General features: G+C 38.9%; 1 long non-coding RNA gene across 1 annotated transcript in view; it reads right to left on the bottom strand.

Annotated features, from left to right (window-relative positions):
- Positions 1–1,912: 1,912 nt before the first annotated feature.
- LOC113746945 (uncharacterized) overlaps positions 1,913–24,632 on the bottom strand; it is an 82,986-nt gene continuing 60,266 nt past the window's right edge. The window contains exons 3-4 of the long non-coding RNA XR_003463253.1: positions 21,687–21,802; positions 1,913–2,727 (exon numbers count right to left, since the gene is read on the bottom strand). This is a non-coding gene — a long non-coding RNA (uncharacterized LOC113746945). The remainder of the gene's footprint in view (positions 2,728–21,686; positions 21,803–24,632) is intronic.

Here is a 24,632-nt window from a genome sequence, read left to right as displayed (position 1 = left end):
AAAAGCGTAAAATGCCTTTTTATACGTGGGGTCATGTGCCAGACTATTTCTTATCAGCAGTGACTTTCTTGAATCTCTGCCGGTTCCCAGCCAGCATGTCTTAGAGGTGCTGTAAGGAAACCTTTGTTATATTTAGACAGGGTCGGACTAGCTGTTTCTCCATTTACAGTCTTTGTGCTACATTAATGTGGTGCCAGGAAGAAAGACAAGAGGACTCTGGATCGTTTTAACAGGTCAACAGCGCCGCATGGGGAGACTTAAACCCCGGGAACTCAGCAGGTTTACTGAGCTATGCTAGAACTTAAAGGTCACACAGGTTGTTGAACACACAGTGATGATAGATGTGATTTCATATAAAGAAATGCTACTTTATTTAATGCATCTAATGCACCTATCAAGTGACAAAAGAAACAATAATATACAAGTAGCTGGCAACTACAACTGATTGTACACCTCACTCACCCCCCAGACTACGCTTTGCAATAGGCCATAACCATAACAATAATAATCAACTGTGGCCTTGACATCACAATCAAAATGTCTGTTGTTCTAAACTAGACCAAACAAGAGGTGTACAAACAAAATGGCTCCCAATACACTACTGAAATACACACAAGGAAAAAAGCATGCAAACACAAACACTTTAAATGAACCCCCAGAAATTCAGAATTGAAAATTACATATTTCACATGAATAAAGCAAACAAAATCAAAAGGGAAAAATGAAACCCAGAAAACCATCCCTGCTTACACTATGGAGCAAAAGTGGCTTCACTATGTCATATGACTATCTTTAACTCACGCCCTATTTAAAGGAGCCCAGGTGAGCTGCCAAGTCAGCTGGAGGATAAAACGAATATAATGAATCGCAGCTTTAAAACATCCGTAAAAACAAAGAACAACAATAAAACAGAGAGCCAACCAGGAAGACAAAGCAATTAAAAGAAACAAAAAAGAGAAAGGGACAAAGCACTAAGAGATAAAAATATCTAGAGACAATATAAGAGACAAAACAGAGACACAGAGCAGACTCGCCTTGGAGTGGAAGCTCAGAGAATTGAGACCTGTCTACAATACAACTGCACCATTAATTAAAAATCATCTTTGCATATTTATATACATACATATATACTGGATACTATGTATACTATATGGGCTTTGTGCTGTTAATAGAAAGCTTCAGTTGTGATCAATGATGATATGTATTTATGTAAAATTACAGGACGTTGTTTTCTGCCATAACGCGCATGTGCAAAAAAGTTTTAATAATTTTGAACACGCGCGAACGAGTCGGTCACGTTATCTATGCATTTTTTGGTAAGTGCATCTACTATTGTACAGTATTTCCTATGCTCCAACAAGAAATTATGACACCATCTGTTACATTTTATAATGCTGCTCACGATGCAGGCGAGGCAGTAAAGTTAGCATGCCAGCTTGTAATGTTTGCATGCTGCCGCCTTGACAAAAGACTACTTTAAGGTGTGTGTTTTTAATGATGGCTTACTAATGTATGTAATTTCATAATTGGACTGTCAATTTAATTTATTGGCCTAATTTAATATTTAGGCCATTTTATTAAGAAATCTCCCTTAAGTCCTATTAAATAACGCCCAAATGACAATTTATGCATTTCATGCAAGCCTGAGACAAAGGAGAACCTGTGTATACTGCAGTAAACGTGACAAAAATGTCTGTGAACCTCATGTATTTTTTCTTTTTTTGAACCTCATGTAAATGTCAGGGTTGTACTGTGGCTCTCTGCCTCAAACACAGACTGTTTTCATGTGTGTGTGTGTGTGTGTGTGTGTGTGTGAAATCCATTTTCCATTTTTTTATTTTACCCTATTTTACCCTGTATTTGGTCAAATCACATTTTCTACTTTCATATGACACCACCACAGCATGAATATTCTTAAAGCTCAGGTGGTTTTGAAAGAAATTATGTAAAATGCTTGATTGTACCTTGCAGGGTTGAGGATTTGTACAGTATGTATTTGTACACAAGGAGACCAGGCAAGAGGAAAATACAAGAAAAGTCTTTAGACCTCAGTGAGTTAAAGTAAATTTTATTAAAATATTGTATGCAGGTAAAAACAATTGAGTTAACACACTTGAACTTGAGTGTCTCCACTTGAAATTACAGAAACTGTATTTCTGCACTATTAAAAGTTTGACATTCACCCTTTCCTTGTTGATTTTATTTCTTTCAATACTTGTATTTACAGGTTTTGACAATTGACAAGAAGGTATAAGCAAACAGACGAGGGTCACAGCAAAAAAGGTACGTTTTACAGATTTAACACGTGATTTGTTCATTTTGGAAGTGAATTTACTCTAATCTCAATACAAATTGCATCTAACTAGGCTTAATTTTACATTGCAGTAACCAAACCTGAACTCAAAACAATGGATTCCAACTATTTACGAAAAGGGAGGGCACAAAAGGCAAACATTGATGCATCAGCCACAGCTGACACAACTGATGATGGACGGGAGGGATCTTTTGCACATGAGGGAACTGACACATCAACAAATGAGGGACACTTCTGCACATGCACTTTCTGACTCATCTCCAATAGAGGGGGTGGTCTACACACTTGCCAGCAGATGAGGATGTGGGTGTTTCTGAAAAAGAGGAATCTATGTTTGATGATGGTGCTGACTTTGGTTGAGTATCCAGATTCCAGTGACTCTGAACCACAGCTTGTTGCTGCAGAATCTGATTCTGAAGAAGAAGCACCAATTTTAGCTGAAGTCTTGGCTCATTGAGCCACAGAAACCAAACAAATACACCAAAATTTAAATTCACTCCTGGGTGTTCTCAGGAAACATGGGTCTCACCTCCCCAAAGATGCCCGCACACTATTTTCCACCCCACGCACAGTTACTTGTGAAGAAAGGGGCAATGGAAAGTATGTGTATTTTAGCTTAGAGACTGGCATCTTGCAACACATTACTCAGAGCCCAAATTTTAGAGGAGACATTAAAGTAATTTTAAATGTAGATGGGGTTTATTTTAATTTTGGCCCACATTGGCATCAATTCAAAATTCAGAACCATTCCTGGTTGCACTATTTTATGCAACAGAAAAGCCCAACACAGTCGAGAACTTGGTTGAGGAAATCAAGGCTCTCTACAAAAGTATCCTTCATCAAAACAGCTTGCACAAGGTAAAAATTAAGGCCTTTGTGTGTGATGCCCCTGTCAGAGCATTCTTGAAGTGCATAATTGGACACAATGGACTGCAAGGATGTGAGCGGTGTGTGGCACCTGCCGTCAGTGTTGAGAGAAGAGTAAGTTACCTATTAAAAGACTTGAGTCCAGGTAAGATAAGGATTTTGATCAGATCCGCTATACAGGCTATCAAAAAAAGAAATTACCCCATCACCGCATTCGACAATTTGCCCTGGACTACATGCACCTTGTTTGTATGGGAGTGGTGAAAAGACTGCTTATCTATCTATTGCGTGGACCTGTCAATTGCAGACTGGTGTCCCAACTGGGGGAGGAAATGCCCAATCGCATGAAAATGCTGCAGGGTGCCATGCCAACAGAGTTTGCAAGGCAACTATGGTCATTACATGAAATGGATCGCTGGGCAACAGAGTTCTGCCAGTTCCTGTTGTACACAGGACTGGTAGTTCTCAGGGACTTAGGTACTCTCTCAGGTACTCTCGCTTTTTATGAACATTTCTTGTCATTGACTGTGGGCATGTCAATCCTTTTAGAGTCTGATACTCAAAATAGAGAGGTGATTATGCTGCCAACCTCCTGAAGCACTTTGTGGATAACAGTGAAGACTTGTATGGACCAACGTTCACTGTTTAAAATGTCCATAGTGTGCAGCATTTGCATGATGTACTGTAAGATGTTGCATACTTTAAGTGTTCATTGAATGAGGTGTCATCCTTTCCATTTGAAAATCACCAGGAATTTAAAAAAAGTGAGGAACAGTACAAACCCCATTGCCCAGGTCACAAAAAGAGATCCACCAGGTTTCCAAAACAGACAAGGAGGTTTTTTTCTGGCAAAACACATGACTGCTGCTTTCTCCTGGAGGATGACGGTTACGCCTTTGTGTTGGATAAGAGTTCCAGTGGAACAAATATCTCTTGCTACAATATGACCCCTCAAACAATTAGTTAGTATCGAGTTTGTTGGATTTTTTCATATGTTCCACAATGTTAATGCCTAAAACAGCTTTACATTAACAGCTCTAACGAACTTGGCACTTAACACAGAAGTGCACAAAGACAATTTTTAGACCATATTTAACCATCTTTTGCAATACTGGCTTTCAATTGAGAAATTTTGATGAAATATACCAGTTATGATCCACCATAACAATGTCTGCACACTAAGCAGAAACTTTTCAATACAAAATTTCCTGGTGAAATGTTTTTTATGTGAACATTGAATAGACATCTACAAATAGCCGGTAAAAAAAACGTTGACTTTTGAACCAATTTTGAACATCTTTTCACTGGCAGTGGTGTTTTATTTAATGGAAATATTTTACTAAGAGCAAGGCTAACTATGTTTTTAATCCATGCTTACATTTTTTGTGCCAAGCTAAGCTAAGATAGAAGAGCAGCTGGCTGTAGCTTCATATTGGAAAACAGACATGAGAGTGTTCTAGTTATTATTCTCATCTGACCTTCATCAAGAAAGCATTTCCCAAAATGTCAGACTATGATGACTAAGATGTTTTCGTTTGTACCGTTGCGTCATTGATTTTTGTGTGTTTTTTTTAAAGTTCTCTGTATTTTGAATTATTATTGTGTTCCCTCTTTTGTAGATGTATTTTATTTTATTATGTTTCTGTTTGGTCAGTGTTTTCCATCCAATCTTGTGTTTTGCCCCTCAGGCCCAACATACATAAAATCTTACTACCTGGTACTTAGTAGTAGTAGTCATTATATGTGATTTCAAAGATGTAGTGATGTGGGAAAAGATAAAGTGTGTAACATTTATTCCACTTATTCACTTCCAGTGTACTTTTGGCCTACAGCTCCATCCAAGCCAACATAGATATTGTACAAGTTGAAGATTTATTTTGACTTGGACACTAAAGTAGTCCAAACTTCTCAATGAACTGACACTTTGAAATTTACACCAGATAAAGAACAAGTAAAGTACAAAATCCAATTTTGCTGTCACTTTTGGCACCTAATGAAAACTATTTGGAGGATGAGGAGTAATGCTCTCCTGTTGGAACATGTCCCCAAGTTGCCGGCCCTGGGTCAATGTTGTTCCTTTGGGGAATTTCACAGTGAACAAGATGAAGCACATGTTGGCCTGGACGGGTGCTGGCCCCAGGAAGCTCGCTTTACTTCTGTGAATTATTTACAATGATGTATAGGCCCTGCTGCTGGGAAGCCATTCTGTTTTTGGCTACAACCTCATATCTGTTTTCCAAGACATATTTGTCACTAGGACGAATTGAGAAAAAGAAATGGTGGACTTGATCTATGTTTTTGGCTCATTTTTGTGCAGGACACTCCAACACCTGAGAGAAAGGAGCTCAAGCTGGATTTTATAATACACTTATGAGGATTAGATATATAATACATTAGCTGCTGAACGCAGAGAGACAGGAAAAACAAAAAGAAAAATCTTTGTCTGTATGTGTTTGGTGTGTTCACTTACTATTGGAAAGCTGTGGACAAGCAAAAGCTTCGGGGTGCCCAGTGAAGTTTTCTTGCACAAACACAAAGTCTGTTGACATTCAGTGTTACTGACCCAAACTTAGTGTTTCGTTAAGGTCTAACAAACTTGGTGTATGCACTTCCTTCCAGACTTTTGCCACTTGTTTCTGCTTCTTGCTGTGTTGCTGCCACCAGTTTATCACTGGAATAATGTGAAACCACTGGCAGGAACTTATCACCACAACCACATAACCATAACCATAACCACATATAAGTGGATTCTTGTTCATAGGCACAAAACAAACAGGGATGCACATTGTTCCATTGCATTACCAATGGTAAAACACTAAACTGTGGCATTCTTGTTTGTATTATTAGCAGACATCTGTGTTTTTTTTTAATTTATTGTAGTTGTAGATGCTCAATTGCTGTAGAAAAACAATCTGGCTTTGACAGTTGCTGTTTTCTGTGTATTTTTCACAGCTATAATATAGAATATTTACAAATTTAGAGTGTTCAACATAGTGATTTCAATGTCATTGCTTATTTCAGTTTAAAAACATATAAATGTAGATCATTTCAACCTGCAGTGAGAGTAATTACACAAACACCAAAGACAAGAATTTAAAATGCACCACAGTGTATTAAAGAGTCTTTAATGCTTACTACAGAACCCAAAGTTCAACTTACAATCAATAAGTCCTGATCAAAGCAATTCCTAATAATAATATGATTGACGTACTTAGTTTGAGCTTCTTATGTCTAATAGACAAGCTTAGTGATTATGTTCTGTCTCCGAGGTTAGTTACCTCCCATAGTCAGGCTAGTGAGCTGCTGTCTCCAGGGAATGGACAGCCTGGGAGCCGGACGGCTTGATGGTGGCTCCATGGTGTAATTAAAGGGAGAAGTTGGAAAATAAATAGCAAATTATGAAATACTGACTTTTTGGCTTGTTGCCAGGGGTTGGCATCTAATTAACCATCACTCTGAGGATGGACTGGGACTGCTCTTGGTGAGTAGATGTGTCCTTTTTGGCTGCAATTGGTTGTTTATGTAAAACCCATCAATAATGGTGTGTCACCACACACACCAGATTTAACCCTCTGTATACTGCAAAATACAGAGATATTTACCTGGCAATAATTGGATTAGTCAGCATTACGTGAACTTGGTTGGCAAGGCCTTGAATGTAACAAACTTCCTCATACCTCGTTTTATGTGGTCAAATAGTATGGAAGATGTATACTAAAATGGAAATTAACATTTCTTGTGGCACTCCGGCAGGATACTGAGGATACTCCGACATAGACTTTACTGTATATACCACAGCTGAAGCCTAATCTATTTGCCATAGCCATTACCATTTTCTAACCTTTGCCAAGAATTTCTAGAACTTCCTCTCCATCTGGTCACATTCATGTCCCATTAACACACGTTCCTAACTTCTTTCCAGAGTTTTCATGCTTTCACATCTCACAGATTCTCATAGGTCGAGGCTACGCCTGGATCGGGTATTGTGGTTGCACCTACTGTTGTGGTCCTGCTACTATTAGTCCAGTTTCCATTCTAAATATCGTAGTAGTTATTATTATATATTATTGTTATTATTATTGCTGCTGTGCCTACCAGTTTTGGCAGATGAACGCCCACCATGACCCTGAATCTGCTCAAGGTTTCTGTCTCTTAAAGGAAGTCTTACCTTGTCACTGATGGCAAGTGCTTGCTCATGGCGGGAATTGTTGAGTCTCCATAAAAAAACATTATCTATGGAAAGTGAGAAGTTGTGTTATGATTTGGCGCGATATGAATTGAATTCTGCTGAAACTTTAGTCATCTAAACTCTACTTTAAAAAACTACTGTTGTTTTTTTGCCCTCCGAATGGAACTCTTATTGGTCATTTCAGAAAATAATGAACCCTATAACAGAAATGTTGGCTTTGATTATATAGTATTCTGAAAAAGTTAAAACAGTCACTGTGAAGCTGTTCACGCACAAGATTGTCCGTCCCACATTTGCTTGCATTTATACTTTTTACTTTTCAACTAGTCGAGGATTTTTCTCTTTTTTACTAAAAAGAAGTTATCAAAGCATTTTGTTCGTTTTGATGCAGTAGCACAATTTAGTTATCGACAGTGTGAAAAGGGAAATTGGGTCACCGAAATGTGGAGCACGAGGCATTCTCAGGACACACAAAGACAGTATTTAGCCTTATAGGTTTATCCACCAGCCTGTTTGAAGTCAGTGATTTCAGGTCATTGGCATTCAAGCACTGATGAGCAACAGAGATGGTTACTTAGCGTCTAGGGGTGAATGACAGTTTCAATTAAAGTCAATTTTGTGAGTTAACTTTAAGAGGTGGATATTGATTGATCTTGTTTTTTAAAAGTCTTCATGCGTGTGATTGAAACTGCTCAATCGCTCCTGGTTTCCTGGCCCGAATGTGAGTCAATGTAAGCCCCTGAGGAGAAATGTGGTGGTTTGAAGCCGAGATCAAGAAGACTTGGCTGAATAAAAATAACACCAAAATGCATTTATCACTGAAGAGTTTCCAGGCTTTTGAATAGCAATTGATTGTGGCTTAAAAGAATGGACAGACCATTTGAGCTCTTGGTTAGCCGACAGTACAAAGACGTGTCTGTAAAATAATTTTTTCTATCTTGAGATTTTTTTCATGTTCAGTCCCCATCTTGAATACGTTAGAACTGTCAGTGACACACAGAGATAAAAATACAAGTTATCACTAAAGCACACACACACACACAGTAGAAAACTGTAAAATTAGTTCTCAACACATACTTTCGTTTAGCAAGATTTCTAGCTAACAAATGATACCATTTCCATGACAGGTTAAAGTATTAGCACGACATGGCACCCATTTCGCAGGCACGTTAGCAAAGAGTTGATAGACCTATGGAGCAACATGGTGAGTGTACATCAGTATTAACCGTCCATCTTGTTCTGTTTTGGTCTCCACCAACTCCTCAGGGAAACATTCGTCTTTTTATTTGCTAAATGAACACTTTGTTGAGCCATGCCTTTGCAGACTATTATTCTGAAACCCCAACAGTGCAAAAAATGTCCCATTGGATTGAAATCCCATTTGTCCAACAGCCCGTTATCCCAAAAACCAATGTCCATGCCCAATGCCCCACAAAGTTGCTGGTTGTAAAACCAAAGCAACAGAGAAGCTGAAATATTCCTAGCTTCATAGATGGGAAATAATTATCTGTGAAGTCAATATTACAATCAACTCTGTCTACACTCCAAATTGTTTATTGATTAATACAGCTATCTTAAAGTGCTGGTTTCAAATTCAATGCTAGTCAGACTTTGGATATATTATTACTAATAAGATTTTTGCTCAAAGGTTTAAAAATATGAAGACATTTGTTCCAAATCTTCTTGCTACATACAAAAATATTTAAATGTTTGCCAAGATTCCTCCCAAAGCATTTTCCCAGGGTTACTGTCATCCGCCACTGTGTTTTGCAAAGTCGTGGGAGTTTGAGCGGAGAAGTGGAGCTGCATTATGAGAAGATAACGTGAGAAGATTGAGCAATCCGGCAAGCATGACACTGCCTCTGGCTGGACTTCTTGATTACCAGCCGTTCGCTGCTTCTGTAACCTCAGCGGGCCTCTTCACCATGGAAACTCCTCATCGCTCGCCTCCCATTGTGCCTCATTACAGAGCCATTGCCTCGAGCGCTGGTCCAGGATCAGCTCACCCGGGCTTTGGCACTTCAAAACTCACACATTGCCTGTTATTAAAGCTGATCTGGGGTCAGAGCCCATAGACAGTGACAATTGACTCTGTGCCTGAAGGTCTGATTCTGGTTCCAGTATAATCAAATTGGCCTCTTTGTGTGATGATGTTATTGGCTCACCCATGCAGATGGTTCATGTCACCATGAGCTACCAAACACTTCTGTAATAAGGTTAGTGTGATTTCTTATGTTAGACCTTTATGGTGGCATGAACCATACTGTATATAGAGATGCTGCCAATAGTTAGCTGTTGTGTTTGGCTCATTCTACAGATGAAAGAAACGAGGACTTTGATTGGAAAATCAATATGGAATGTGGAGAGATCGTTAATGAAATAGCTTGGTATTTTGCACAGTGAAACTCAGATCAAACTATTTATTCAGAATACTGACAAGTTCTTTAAGGACTGCTTAAACGTTTAGGATGTGAATATGAAATGTCTAATATCAGAATATGGTATCAGCATGTAAAATGTCCCAATTATTCCTAAAAATGTTTTGAGATAGGTTCCTGATTTATGTAATTAGTAACGTTTGCTATTCATTTGTTCTTTTGTTCACTTTCTGTGTAAATACAGTGTCAACACAACTTCCTCTCACAAGTCTCAGGCTAATGGATTTTATTCTTTTGTTCTGTTCATTGCTTTCTACTGCGTGTCACTTTTACCAATCCCCCTAAACTTGGTACGGTAGGTGAGTTTAATTTAAATGACCCTCCAGTCTTAAAGCAGCAAAAAAAAAAAACTTGCTGCAAATCCTCTTTTGTCGCTCGGAGGTTATTAAGAAGGTATTGTATTAGCATCTACATTGCCCCATCATCCATATTCAAAATCTTCCTCCTTCAAAGACTGTACAAGAGCTAACATCTTGCAGGCTCAGGTTTTAAATGTACAGACAGCGTTTTAGAATATGGTGGCTGCCTTTATGTGAGAATCAGTAATTGCACATGTCTCTTTGAGGTAGTGTGCTGAGGTAGCGGCACTAAGATTGAGGGCTTAGTCTTAAAATGACGGAAAGGGAAAAGAGATGTAGGCTTCACTGGCTTTGGGATGAGTCAAGATAGCCTGGAGACATCAGTAGAGAGGGGGATGAAGGCTAACACATCTGTATCCCAGACAACACCCCTTATCGCTTCTATGGTCGACTGATGCAGCTGAGAAGCACCTTCAGTCTCTGCCTCTCACACACACTTCAGGTGCTCGTTTGTGCCAGTGGCAATCACACTCGCCACCCGTGCTTCCTGTCCCAAGAGGTTCCGTCTCACGCACGAGGCAGCAGAGGCAGCAGAGGCAGCAGAGGCAGGGCGTCTGCACTGTCTACAATGATCTGTACAAGATTAGCCTGCACTGTTTCTGAACTGTGAGCTGACATTTCTTAACATGAGCTGCCAGTAAGGCACACATCAAAGTTTGCAGATTATGTAATCTGGAAATTTAATCTATCTGATATATAGCAGTAACTCAGTTATTATTAGTCTGGAAAGGGGGGGGCGTCCAGAACCTTCTGTTTGGTTTCTTCCTGAAAGAATATAGATTTTCTTCTTTTTCTTTTAAAGAATGGATAAAATATTTGCTACACATTATCTTAAATTAAATGTGTACACCTTTAGTTAATAATGACAGCATGAGTTGTGCCAATAGACAGACAATAGATTCAATAGACATTTCATTGATTTGAGATATTGTGTGAGGGTGTTTCATTATTTTCAACTCAAGGTGATGGTGTGCAAAGACAATATTGATTATAGCAGTGAGGGCCTCTGTCTTTTGTTATGTTTTGTGTGTAAGATTTAGTGACACCTAGCAGTGACATTGCAAATTGCAAACAAATGAATACTCTCCCACTGTCAAGCATGTAGGGAAAACTCAAAATTCATATAGAAAGCCAAAGGCCACATTTAGATCAATGTTTGTTTTGGTGTTATTCAGGTGATTTTACACATGAAAACATACTAATGAATGTTATATCACATTCCTGCCAATAGATACTCCCAGATCTTACACACTGAATTTTTAAGTACAACATAGGCACATGTTACCCCACCCATATGCTCAGGGCAATCCATACCCTTCTCATCTGTTGTTGCCCATAGGTGGAACTATTCTATCTGTCGTCCTCTTGAAGGATCACTTGATTCAATGTGAGTAGTACTTATTGCTGCACTAACATGTCTGCTGTCGCACAGAACCTAGATTGTTTCCCTCACTTTGGATAAAAGTGTGAGCTAAATGACTAAATGTAAAGTTCACACCACGCTTACCAACACAATATTCCACCGTAACAAACAAACACTGTCCTTTAAAATATATTTGTTTCTGTCCTTAAAAGTGAACACAGTGGAGAATTGATGGGTGAATAAATGAATGATCAGTGGTTAGCCGTTTAGAAAAGGTTCAGAAGGCTGCAAAAACGAGTGCATTGCGATGACTGAAAATTCATTGCTGCCTCATAATGACTGTGATTAATTTTCACTCTTTTAAACTTGTTTCAAATTGTTATGAATCCGGGATTCAGTAAGGTGTTGAAATGCATCTAGGTCTGTGATGGATTCCAATTAGTTACAAATAGACCCTTCGGTGCAGTATAGCACAGTTTTTTACTCGGATGAATGTTTTGCTGAGTTTGCCCCGGTCTGTGTCTCCGGGAGCCTGCCGTTTCTACTCAAGTAAACTGGTGTGCCCTCACAAGCATATTCCCATTTTCTGCTTCACTGAACTGGTGGTCCCCAATAATCCTAACACCATCATTTAGTCAGGCAGGCTGTGTTTTCATTTTTCTTTTCTTTTTTTTTAAACACTATTTTCTCCATCCCACACAGTAGGCTTGGATTCCCTGAGTTTAGCCGAGTAGAATTAATGTTAGCCTCCTTTTCTCATGCACCTTGAAAGAGAGTAGGTTTTTAAATTCACACGCTCGCCCTGATTTTCTCCTGATCCTGCTGCACGTTTCTCTCCTGCACCTTACAGAAGGAGCACAGTCTTGCCCTCCACTCAAAAAAAAAGGCTTTCAAATACAGGAGGCTGGGCAAAGTGCTTTTCCATCATCTCTCCCAGGCTCTGTCATGCGGACAGCAGGTTGGAACAGAATGGCCGCTGCGCTTGTGTTCTCAGAGAAAAGGGAGTGCAACGGAGAGAGAAAGAATGAGGCCCGGAGATGCAGAGAAAAAAAGGAGAGGGAGGGAGGGATAGGGAAATTAAAGCCTCGCTGTGATGCTGGCACTCGGTCAGGTGCTTCCAACTCTCTCCCATTTAAAGCCGAGAGATGAAAAAATTGACAGAACTTGTGTGTAATAAAGAAAATTGGAAATGACTGGCACAAAAAAGATGTAAAATGTTTTGCCAGATACTGCAGAGGCAGGGGAAATAAAAGTTAAGCTTCCTTGCTTGTCCTTTGCACCATGTCTTTTAAGATGGAAGCACTTTTCCTCTTCACAGATAAGGATTTGATTATCCAGGACAAGCTCTTCTTAAGCTTAGCCCTCTTAGTTTCGCAGGCGGGAAAGACATCATAGATGAAACAATACGCTGTGGATATGAATCAAATGGGAAAGTTACATGCTGGAAGAGCGGAATGGCTGTGTTTACAGAAGTCTATGAAGAACAAAGGCAGCCTAGGCTTATGTTGATGGACGCAAATCCTGAGTCTTGGTAACTACCCGCTTCGGCTTCCATTCAGCGCACGCCTGACAAGAACTTTGATCTCTCACATCCAGTCACCTGGCTCTTTTCCACTAGCCTGGATAAGTCTAGACAGATAACGCACACACAACTTAGTTCCTTGAATTTGGACTGTTTACACTGACGAACAGATCTATTCTCCCACATGCTTTCTGCTGCTCTGCCTCCTACACGAATTTACACGATCAGAGATGAAAACACACTTCTTCTTCTCTCACAAAATTCCACCAGTCTTATCGAGGTTAAGGAACAGACAGCTGCAGATTTTTTAAAAATATTAATTCGATTTTCTTAAATTTGATATTTTGATGCTGTATCTGGTGTTGGACTTGAGTGCCTGTAATAATATTTGACCTGTAAATTTATAAAAATTAAAAAAATAAAAATAGATACAAAAAAGCAGAAACAACACACACCATACAAAACCAAGAACTAATGTGAAGTGATTGTGCGTGTGTGTGTGTGTGCATGTGTGTGTGTGTGTGTGTGTGTGTGTGTGGTGGCATGTTGGCTGGATGATATCGATTTAGTGCTTTACAAGCCGCTCTCTTCACCTCCTGCGCTTACCTTCTTTAATATCATGTCATGTCTGTTGTCAAGAGAGCAGATTACAAATAGACGAGAGCGTCAGAGCGCGCTGACACGACAATCTACAATACATGAACTTTAAGTGGGCGCTCTTAAAGAAACTGTGACTTCTTTTAAGAAACGAGTAATGTAACAATTTACAAACTCATTCATTACATCATAGTTTAGCGTCACCTATAGCATCTGTTTTCATGTTTATCATGTGGACCACATTAGTTTAGCATTTTAGCATGCTAATATTTGCTAATGGCAGAGGCTGATGGGAATGCCGTTTTAGTTTTTTGTTTTGCAGGTGTTGAACCAGGTCATGAACCAAAGTACTGAACAAATTAAAATTTGACCCCATGATGATTCTAAAAGGTAAAGTTAAGGGATTATTAAAATCTATCCTGTGTGGACCATAAATGCCCAAAACCACCAGTAGTTGTTAAAATGTTAAATTCATTTGGATCAAAGTGGGGAATTAAAACTATCTTTGAGTATTTAACTCTATTTTGAATATAGTCTAATTTACATACATACAACATACATGCTGTCTTTTATATATATACAGCATACAATCAAGAACATTGATAAATATTCATGAGTATTTATTTGTTTGGCTGGCCAGGTGGAGACAAGTGTAGTCCAACAAGTGTATGTATGTGAGACGTTCACTGGATGCTGGGTAAGAGCAGATAAAGAATGGTATGGTATGGAAGATATAATTTACACTCCTGCTATTTGAAGTCCTTTGAGTTTAAAAATGAAAAAAAGATTCAAAAAGAGAGAAAAGACGGTCTGCCAGTTGGTCCTTTCTTGAAAAACAATCTCTTCTCCTCAAGTAGCTCTTGTGTGAAGAATCTGAATGTAAAATGTCAGAAGTAATTGAGAGACAGAGATTTGAGCTGGAGAGCTGGAATTAGGGGAGGCTAAATTGCCATCAGGCCTGTGTATTAGATCACACCTGCCATTCTCTTGGCCTTTCAAAGAGGAATCTTCCAGGTCACGTTTAAAGGGCTCCGTTTTTTTTCCTATCTCCAGCGTTTCATTCCGAGAGGCTCAGATGAAGCCATTATTGAACCCTATGATTTGACGCTTGATATGGCATTCCTGTCTGTATAAGCTGACCTGATATATTGCAGCTTGATCTCTGTGCTTTGGGGAACATTAAGCCCCACTGGTCGTACAATACATTTTGCAGAGCGGCGGCCAGTCAGTGCCTCTAATTCCGGGGGTTTGTTTTAAAAGAAAAGCTGCTATTACTCAAACAGGAACCCAAGTGAGAATTTACTCTTTCCTTAGACTTTTTCTCCCTCCCTAACACCTGCTGTCAAGGTGCCCTTGTGTAACTCTCTTTACTCCAAACTGCCTCAGTGGAGCTGCTCATTGGTTCATCAGTGGAGGGCTGAGGATGTACTACAGGGCTGTAACTGCATAGGCAGCTTGGTATAGTTTTCGTTCTTTGGGCAATTAAGCAGCAGTGGGCCCGCAAAGAATCTGTGACCTGACCCGATGTTTAAGAAATCCTTATTAAATCATCACAAAATGTTTTATTCTTGTAACGATCAAATACTCCATTAAAAGGCCTTTTCATCAAGTGAATCCAAATGAGCAAGATGTATGACTAGTGCTCAAGTGAATAAAATTAGAAGCTGCACCTTTTAATTCACTCCTTCTGTTGCGACATCAGATATCTTTTACGTTTGTAAGATCCAAGGTTTTTTTTTTTTATCTCCCTTTGACTCTCGCTGATGCCAACTTAAGGGAATGAGGGATTCACCCAATTAATTTACTCAAGCCTGTAATGCAAGCGTCCAAGTGGATGGCCTTGCAATTCAATTAATTAAGTAGAGTGCGTATTCCGCTACATGAAGAGCAGTGTAGTTATAAGATGATGTCATGGTGCTAATAGAGAGAGAAGAGGAAGACTTTAGTTAGCACTTCAGACGCATACATGGACATCTTAGAGTTATGAGATGCCAGACCTCTGTTAGTTTAGACTTTATGTGCAAACTTGAGGACCGAGTTGATGAAGCTGCAAAAAGCACAGTGCACAGCGTGGGAAGCCTCATTTAATTTACTTTCTTGTGTAAACGGTAGTCAACAAAATTGATGCCGCACAAAGATATACAATTTTTATATTACTGTATAGCAGACTTTGTCCGGCTTTGTTGTGAAAATATATATTGCAGTAGGAAAGGTGATATTGGTCCACTTGACAATACTATAGAGATTTCAAGAAGACTACTTTCTTTTGTAAAACCATACCTTACCACACTCTGTTGTTCTTGCCAGACTGTGTCTCCTACTACCATCCTGATTGAGAAATAACTCATCATTCATGAAAACTTTGAATGTATTTGAAATTGTGCACACAAGTAAAATAAAAGCTGTTCCACGGATCCAGATGTTTTCTTGCTTCCTCCACTAAATAAATTTGTAGGAAGGAATAAAATATATAATGGGAACGACTCCTAAAGTGATTCTTACTTCTAGTCAGAAACCATAACTGTCACTGATATCTACTAAATAAAAAAACACTCCAAAAGAAGTAGGCACTGGCAGTCTTTCTTTACGTATTTCATTGGCATTTTTATTTCTTTACTGCAGACAGTGCAGCTAGACAAGAAATGAGGTATCCGACTGGTTTCATGTGCATTTACAATTTTTATCTTTACATAAATGTCCACTGAAGACAAACATAATCTCTGTGTTGAACGATGTCCACATTAATAAATAAAACAAACGAACTACAAAAGTTCTATCATGTTCCCTATCCTATTTGTTCTTTTATTCACATTATCTTACCCTTTCTTCTTCTGCAATGGTTTAATAATTGGAGAAACAGTGCCACCAGCACAATCTCAATGCACATAGCTTCTAATATTTGCATCCAACAGTAGTGGATGGAATCATCAATCAATTTGCATTTTTTGTGCCAAGCATCTGGAAATTTGGTTAAAATCTGCACTAAATTTGGGAACTTGACTAAAGAGATTCTCAATACGACTCAAACCAGGAATGTTGTGGTTTATACTGACCATCTGTCATGGTTTTGGGTTTCTTGTTTAGTGTTTCCTATTTTATTATTTTAAGTTTTCATTATATCTGTAACTTTACTTCCTGCTATTGTTGTGTTTCCCACCAATTTCGATCTGTTTGGTCTGTTCCAGCCTTATTGGTTTCACCTGTGTCTTGCCATCTTGCTTTCACTTGTGTATTTAGTCCATCGTGTTGTCTGTGTTTGTTCCTCAGTCCATTGTTGTCCATGTACCTTGTGCTCATAGTCGCTCTCAGTTCTGTATTTTTCATTGTTGGACTTTGAATTGTGGATTTGGTTTGTTTTTGGACTCCTCACTCACCTTTTGTTTATATTGTGTTTACCTGCCTGTTCAGCGAGTTATTAAAGTTACCTTTTGTTTACTGTTTGGGTTCACTTTTTAGAACGAAACCATAACACCATCTTCATCTCTAAGCGACGAGGGAGTGCCCCAAATTACTGCTTCTAACACGGACTTCCAAAAGTTTTGAATGCAAAAACTCCCTGGGGATTTCCTCGATATTGGATGACAACATGTGGCATATAACGAGTTGCTATTTTAGGCAGACGTAGAGTAGCAAGCACAGGTGATGTTAATTAAAAGTAATGACGGCTGCATTCCATTTAGCAGAGCCAGTTCCAGGCGGTGATGTTGTTATAAGCTCACTCACTGTCACAGCTTACCAGGACACTTAATGGAATAGAGCCATCGTTATGTTATGTTATTATTTACACCAATGAGAAGTCAAAATGTCTGCTGTGGTACTGTATGTCCCTTTAACCCTAATATTACAACTCACACCCCAACGATGTTTTTGGTCACTAGTGACAGCCCTATTTTTACTTTCTCGGCCATCAGCACACTGCTTCATTCACCATCCATCGATAAAAATACTTGATACTCATACTTGGCACTTCATATCCAGTGCAACCTTTTCACCAACATCTTTCTCCAGCTTGACCTGAAGGATGCAGTCCCACACCAGCTGGGTGATGTTATCCCTCAAATGCTATATATTTATCTGATTTCATTATTTTTGCCATCTTTTGCTCAGCTCAGGTCTTATGTAGGGTCATTTGGGCGTTTTGGGCGTTCCCTTTTCCCATGTTTGGAAAGCGAATCCAATTTAAAAACAATCCAGATTCACAGATGTTTGCACGACAATGAAAATCATCTAATTTCTCTTAGGCCTATTACATTTCTACAAACACATTGAGCCAATCAATATGAGCAAATTTGAAAATAGGTGGACACTTTGTTCCTTAACAAGAGAGCTAAGAGCTAACACCTTGTCCAACTGCAAGCTTCAGCCTACATGCACAGAGAGAGATAAAGAGGCAAGTCCCATTTTCACTTTCATTTTAGAAGCAACACTCTTGGGAAAAAAACAGGAAATAATCAATCTTCAAAGACGAGTTTGGTCGGGAAAGATGAATTTGGTTGTCTTTGAAAAACAACTTTGATTTTTGCATGAATGTTTCTGATTCTGATGCAGTAACTGCAGGCATTATTGACGTGTGAACTCACAAAGAGGCTCAGCAACTTCTTAAAGAGCAACTTTACATTGTTGTTAGCCTAAACTTTGCCTTCCAGTCAAAACAAACTCCATACTGCCAGACACCGACAGCTTTAAACTCTCTACCTTGTGAGTCAAACATGGATTCTGGTCTAGACTGCTTTGTAAATACAATTTTCAAATAATCACCTGAAATGAACTCCAAATCATCTCATTTTACCATCCACCATCACAAACTGTGTTTCTCCAATTGGCAACTCTAAAACCCCAGTAAAAATGAATAAATCTAAATATATTAGTTTTTTAAAAGGACGTTTTAAATGAGTTTAACCGTCTTGCCGGTTATAACGCACATTGTTTACTTCCAGGAAGTTTTACATGACTGAACCTTGAGAGTCTGAATGATAAATACCAAACCACTCTGCTGCCTCCCACCTGTCTGTCACATACAAGACTGCTGTATTGATTTTTGCATACTGTGTAACGACAGTAACTCTGCCATTGTCCCAGAACAACATTCCGTCTTTCTCTGCTGTGTTGTGTTTAAAGGCTGGTTATGTTCCCCCTTTGTTCGGTGTCAGAGCTATTACCAGCCAATTAAAAAAGCTGAGGGGGATGAAAAACCAAACATGCAGAATTCATTTACAGTAGCTTCATTTCAGCTAAATGGATATGTGATGCATCACGCCTGAACTGATAATGAGAAAAACATTTTTTGTGAAGTTGCAACACGCGTATACTTAAAATATCTGCATAATGATCACTGGCAACCTTTGTTTACAAGCACTTAAGGAATAGCCCAGTGTCACAGGAGTTAGATCCATATTGGATAATTTAAGACCTCGTAATTTATGTCTAATGGCAACATTCAGTGGAAGCATTTATGCAGCAAGGTAGAAGGAAAGGGTGCAGAGTTTGGAGTTTTCATCCTTTAACCCTAATCATGATTTTTAAAAACCTTCACCAACTGTTTTAATTGCCTGTCCTTAAAATAACACAACTTATTTGCCACAGCATGTATCTTTCTAACCCTAGCCAGTGCTTAAATATACCATACTGTTGCCATGCAGAAATATTTTGCACAGAGTTTTAAAACGTTAGCACTGAATGTAATCTAGGTAGCAAAGTTTTCAAATGAAACAACAAAATACAAAAAAAAAAAAAAACACATCTATTAGAAGGATTTATATTTCAGTCCTTTCCCTAACTGTTACTGGGATGGTTTGTATTATAATAACTGTTTGTTTATGGTTAAAAGACCTTTCATTGTCATGATGAAAAAAGTAACCATGTGGTTAAGGTTACTGTTGTCATCGTGAAATGAAATGTTGCAAGTTGGTGGGAAACAGGAAGTGAACGGTGGTTTCCAGTGTCAAAGTCTGACTTTTTTTTCAGCCCATCGATCCACCCTGACCTCTTCTTTCTGATAACTTTGTTTGCTTTGCTCACAAGGCTCACTTGACTGTAAACATGTGGTTTTTGAGTATTTGGCAACTGATACTGTTGTTTTTCTTCAGAGCACAGTCTTAATAGGATTGGGAAAGACTGCAGTCTTAAAGCACAACACGTGACATGTTTACTTCTTAGGGTCAAGATGTTTCAGTCACCATGACCGCTTCACTTCCTGATGACTTCTCTGCAGCACAAACACAACCAATGTGGACAGTGAACAAAGTCCACACAGTAACTGTGTTTCCTCTAAAACGTATTTGACAAAATCCTTTAATAGTAGAGTCCTACCAAGAGGTCATTATGTGTTTGTGTTCAATCTACAAAATGATTTGTCTCTGTATTCAGATAGAAAACCAGAAGCAGTCATGGTTTATACCGGTTAAATCAAGCAAATGTTGTAAAAAAACAAAACAACAGAAAATAAAACAGTAAATATATGCAACTTCATATAAAAGAAAATCAGCAAACTGCACCCACATACAAAAAGTACCTCCACAGTCTAGATAGAAATGTGGCCAAGCTCAACTCAGGGTTGGTCAAGGCCATAATAATGCTATCTTGTGAAACACACATCCTACACATGGAACAGATTTTGTACCCTGTGCATACCACTGATTATCAATTATGCATACACAAAGTCCTTCCTCTGTGTAGCCTCACTTGAATTAATCACAAAGGAAACAAAATTCAAAAACATGTCAGAAACAGCACCAAAAAAAAGTCACTGAAGGACGCAAAGTAGCAAAAATCACCTGCAGGATTCACCATGAGTGCTTCAGCATTTAGCCAAGCCTAGAACCCAGCAGGCACCTGTTGGTCATGCACCACTGGGTGGGTTTAATTTGTGTATGCGTGCTCACCAGGTGGTGCATTACATCAGTCATTAAATAAGGTAGATGTGACCTTTTTTTTTTAACTATGCCAAGGTAATTATGAGCAACTTCAGAGAGACGCCTGTTTCAGTTTGTGCTATCCCAAACAATGGATTTGGATTTGGGACACAGGGTCATTCACCAGCTGTTTTATAATAGTATCTAACGGTTCCAGACAAGCCACCTTTGTTTAGGTCCCTGGTTGCATTCATGTGTTCCTACGAAGCGGCAACCTTCGTGACTGTGAACTGAAGCCAATGCAGAAGTGCCAAAAACTGCAGTTCTTTAAACAGCCACTTGAGGCTGGCTACAGAAGAAGTCAATCTCCATAAGCCCTCATGTTAAAATGTCCAATTTAACAGCAGAAATAAACATGTTTACAGCCTGGTAAAAAAAAAAACTGTTTTGGTCTCTATAGCTAATTTCCCAGTTTATGACAACTGTACCAAGTCTGAATTTTTCCTCAACTTACCCGTTTAGATTACATTAAGACATAAAGTTATGCATAATTAACGGTGTGGCTGCTATTATTAACATGTAGGTGCCATAAGAGATGGCACAGATTTGCTCTTCAGAAATCTACGGGTGATGTCATGCATATGCCGTCCATTTACTGTCAGTGGTTCCTACTAGTCTCCTCAACGAGATCTGCTTCATGACAGAAGAGTATATTTTCATTGAATGTATTAATAGTTCATGAATGGGCCTTGGGCTTTGTTTTTGGAAGGCGGACTGATTTAAAAAAGCAACCATCAACAACCCTCACCATCCCTATCAGACGTTAATTGCATACTAAACATAGCCCGCTCCCAGACCTCCAAATCCCTGCCTGCATCTCAAATTTTGCCAAACGACTGAGCAGTAACGGACATTCAGACTGAACATGAAGCCAAGCGAATTATGCACGTGTGCGAGGAATGGAACATGATTTTGAGACATGCAAAAGGAACGGTATGGCTCAAAGTATTGATTCACAGAGTTGTTGTTTTTTTCACCCTGGAAGGTCAGTATGAGGCGTGGGTGTTTTCCTATCACATGAAAGATCCAACACAAGCAGAGAGGCAAAAAACGCAGGCAGAGAGGAAAAGAGAAAGAGGGAGGGAGGAAAAAAAGGATATGGAGGTGCATTATAAACAACTCTTACCCTCGGCACTGTGTGTGGTTCAGATGGGAAGCACAGCGAAAAAAGCTCATCTCATTCACAGATGGCAACCCAATCCAAGGCAAATGTCAAAAGGACTCACATGACAGCCAAAGCACCTGTGAAAAAGAGCACCGCACGGAGAACGCGACAGATTTACAGATGGTTATGTGTGCAGGGAGACGATAGAAAGCCACAAATCACAAATGTCTCTGTATCATCTTATTTTCAGGGACAAAACAATGTGTGTGTGCGTTAAAGCGGCTGCAGACAACGCACTCCCATTTGAGCAGGATGTTTATATTTGCTGTGATGAAGTATTAAGGTACCCAGAACAAGCATTTATGTCTCTTTGAAATGAAATCAGACTTCAAACTGAGCCAGAATATAATTGCACAAAGACAAATAATGAGATTAGGTCAAATAAAACTAGTTTACAGTACCTTGCATTAAGGCTAACAGACCAAAAAAACTGTTTGATGGAGACAGAAGCAGCAACACTCGTGTTCCTTGCAGGATACTGTTTCACTAAAGGTCACTTTTAACTAAATGTAAATTAGCAAAGTATTTCCTCTCCCACTTTTAGATGATTTCACATTTTTGCTCCCTCGGGATAATTTGAATGACAAAGCTCTGCGGAGCTTTGAGGCAAAAAGGCATAAGAGTCCGCACAAAGCCGCATTCTCTACCAGCCTATTCCCATCCAATACATATGCTAATACTTCAAGTCACAGCTGGTCGAGGAACTTACAGTATGAAAGATTTTACAGTTGAATTTATTCAAACTAGCCTTTCAAAAAAATTTATCCGGATGGCATTGTTGAACGAAATAGTGCAAATATCCAAGAAAGTGGTCTTGTATGTGAAGCTTCAGTTCCCCTGCCAGCCCGGCATGGATCAAAGATTGTCTTATTGGCAAGAAAAAAGAGCAAATATCAGGTTAAAGTGCTTTTGTAATTAGACTTTTGAGAATTACTACGGGAGATTAAAGATGCCGAAATTAAAACAACTCAAACTAATTAATGAAGTGAAATAAAATGCACATTGTTATGTTTATTTTCTTTTTTAATCATGTCTGAATGAAAGAGAATTGTTCTTTAACATGATTCTCGTAACAATGTGAATTGTATCTCACTTTATTTCTGTGCTTGATCTGTTATATGGAGACCTTTTAAATCTTGTATACACTGCAGGCAGCACATCGAGACATGCAATAAAACCAGTCAACCCATGTCTTTGTGCAAAAAGCAGCGCTAACCGCTTCAAATAAGGTATTATCGCTGTGTGTGGTGGTGGTGGTGTGTGTTTGTGTGTGTGTGCTTTGAACATAGATGAACAATAGAAATTAGGGATGCTCAGTAGACTTTAGAAGTGATTTCTAATTGAAATCATGACATATCAAAGAGTTTAAATTGGAGCGTTCAAAGCAAATCATCAAATACTTTGGGCATAATTATGTTGATATGTGGCTTTATAGGTTAACAGGCAGATAAAATACAATTGGTTTCAGGTTTATGGTAGTTCTGAGGATCAGATGTGAGGGAAGGCTTTGATTGAAATGAATTAGCAAAGATATCTCTCCCGTTTTTCTCTTTGTTTGTCTGCTTTTGTGCTTCAGCATCTGTTTCTCCACCTGCTAAATAAAGCCATATTGTCTGCTGCTGTGGAGGTTACTCTACCCTGCTTGCTTGTATAACATTTATTTCATGAAGAGTCTTCACTGTAGACAGTGATCCAATTATGACTTTATATCTTTCTGGGTGTATTCAGGCAACTTTGTACTACCTGCACTGGTTCAGAGCAACAGTGCCCAAAGGTTGTGAAATATAATCTGGATCAAATCGAGCAGACCAGACAAGCAGTGCGAGATGAGGCTGCCTCAAATCTAACATATGGGAGTGGAAAATCTGACAGATTGGATTCTTAATTATACAAACATTTCAAAGAGGCAGAGCTGCTTTCTGGAAAGAAAAACAACCTCATTGGTGCAATTAAACCTCCACAGACAGAGCCAGAGAGCATTTTATTTATTAATGCGAGGAGGCGGTAAGAAAAGAATTCAATACAGCTATTAATGGAGAAACTACAACAGTGTTTTATGCAGTTTTACGCATTAAGAGTTCATTCTCGACCTTGGAAAAAACAGCTGAGAAAACAGTCTCAGCACTAGGTCCATTCAAGAGACTTCATCTGGGGCCTCTTTTGTTATATATGATCTTTTAAAGGAGTCCTCCAGTGATTTAGTATTTCATGTCTGTAAAGCTGAAGCAGCGGAGGCCAAGATATGATGTTATTTAGCCCCTAGTGTGATTCAAGCTTCAAAAATCTCTGATTCCTCCGTTTCCCATAATGCAACTTGATAGCATCTTACATTAAATCCTCCCTGCCTGGTAAAAGCCCTTGTCTTTCAAACTCCACACCTCAAGTTTCTGTTTTACATTTGTCCCCAGGCTGGTAAAACCCTGGTGACATCACTATGACATCATCAGGGATATTTTACTCCTGTGGAGAATCTGCCAAATGAGCCACTTTCATGTTTCATGTGTTTTAATAGAACTTCTATCATTTTCTGTTTGATTTAATGTGATATTAACAGATCTTAGGAAGCTCAGACAAATGCACAGCTTGTTTCTGCTTGTTTGGGCCTGTCATGTCAGTAATGTTAAGACAGTTTTCTCTGTGCAGAACTTCAGATCAAATTGAAAATGACAGCAGTTGTGTTAAAATGCTGATTGGCTAATTGGTTTCTTTCCTGTTGTGAATGTTTTACTGACTACCAGGATGCGTTAATAATCTGATACTTAAATCTCTAGTTTACAGTGCTGTATTTTGCCATGTGTGCTAATATTTTGATATAAATATTCTGACAGTGGGACATCCAATTTCAGAAGTAGAAAAGCGGTATGAACACTTTGTAATAATAATACACTCTTAAAATGAAAGACATCT

This window comes from Larimichthys crocea, chromosome XI, assembly GCF_000972845.2.
Source record: "Larimichthys crocea isolate SSNF chromosome XI, L_crocea_2.0, whole genome shotgun sequence".
NCBI lineage: Eukaryota > Metazoa > Chordata > Actinopteri > Sciaenidae > Larimichthys > Larimichthys crocea.
This window is presented reverse-complemented; position numbering and strand designations above follow the sequence as displayed.